Source organism: Nicotiana attenuata, unplaced genomic scaffold, assembly GCF_001879085.1.
Source record: "Nicotiana attenuata strain UT unplaced genomic scaffold, NIATTr2, whole genome shotgun sequence".
NCBI lineage: Eukaryota > Viridiplantae > Streptophyta > Magnoliopsida > Solanales > Solanaceae > Nicotiana > Nicotiana attenuata.
In genome coordinates this window covers 120,201-122,018 of record NW_017671803.1, presented here as the reverse complement: position 1 = coordinate 122,018, position 1,818 = coordinate 120,201, and positions in this window count along the sequence as shown.

Here is a 1,818-nt window from a genome sequence, read left to right as displayed (position 1 = left end):
ATCAACAATGACCCATACTTCATCGAACTTCTTCTAGGTCCGTGGGAGTCCAGTAACGAAGTCCATAGTGATCCGCTCCCACTTCCACTCGGGAAGCTCAATCCTCCGCCACAATTAATGTTACCGCAAATCCTGATACATCTTAGCGGCACCCGGATAAATAGAGTACCGGGAACTATGGGCCTTCTCTAAAATAAACTCTCGAAGACCATCCACATTAGGCACATAAACTCGACCCTGTAATCTCAAAACTCCATCATCACCTAGGGTAACCTTCTTGGCACCTCCGTGCTGCACCGTGTCTCTGAGGACACATAAATGGGGATCATCATACTGTCGATCTCGGATACGCTCCTCTAATGAAGAGCGAGCGACTGTGCAAGCTAACACACGGCTGGGCTCAGAAACATCCAACCTCACGAACTGATTGGCCAAAGCCTGAACATCCAAAGCAAGCGGTCTCTCACCAACCGGAATATAAGCTAGACTGCCCATACTGGTTGACTTCCTAATCAAACGTCGGCCACCACATTGGCCTTTCCCGGATGATTTAAGATGGTGATATCATAATCTTTCAACTACCAACCACCTCCTCTGCCTCAAGTTCAACTCCTTTTGCTTGAACAAATACTGAAGACTCTTGTGATTCGTGAACACCTCACGTGCCACACCATACAGATAATGCCTCCAAATCTTCAACGCGTGGACAATGGCTGCTAACTCCAAGTCATGAACCGGATAGTTCTTCTCGTGAACCTTCAACCGCCGCAAAGCATATGCAATGACCTTGCCATCCTGTATCAACACCGCACCAAGTCCAATACGAGATGCATCACAATAAACTGTATAAGGCCCTGAACCTTTAGGCAAAACCAACACCGGNAAATTTAAAAACAAGTGATGCCCTTTTGGGTCATCACATCCTCCACCTCTAAAACAACCGTTCGTCCTCGAACGGACATAAGAAGGAAGTACCTGAGTCGGGAAAAAGATGGGGATAACGGCTCCGCATATCGGACTCGGACTCCCAGGTCGATGCCTCAGGAGGCTGATCCCTCCACTGAACACGAACAGAAGGAAAACTTTTCGACCTCAACTGACGAAACTATCAGTCTAGAATAGCCACCGGCTCCTCCTCGTAAGACAAGTCCTTGTCCAACTGGACAGTGCTGTAATCTAACACGTAGGATGGATCGCCATGATACCTCCGAAGCATGGACACATGAAACACTAGATGCACAGTTGATAAGCTCGGTGGCAATGCAAGTCTATAAGCCACCACTCCCACTCGATCAAGAATCTCAAACGGACCAATGTACCAGGGCTAAGCTTGCCCTTCTTCCCAAATCTCATCACGCCCTTCATAGGCGACACTCGAAGCAATACCCGCTTACCGACCATGAAAGACAAATCTCGAACCTTGCGGTCGGCATAGATCTTTTTCCTGGACTGAGCTGAACGAAGCCTATCCTAAATGATCCTGACCTTGTCCAAGGCATCCTGAACCAGATCCGTACCCAACAACCGAGCCTCCCCCCGGCTCAAACCATCCAGCCGAAGACCGACACCGCCTACCATATAAGGCCTCATAAGGAGCCATCTGGATACTCGACTGGTAGCTGTTGTTGTAGGCAATGCTCTAAAAGATCAATTGTCACTTATACTTTCACAATTCGTTATACAACTTGAGCCAACGCTCCTTAATGTTCATAGGTCACAATTCTTTCCACAAACTTTATACAACAATTAGAAGCCATCACCAAGGCATGAAAGATACAACGAAGTCATGATAATCACATATATAAAGACTCAATGGGC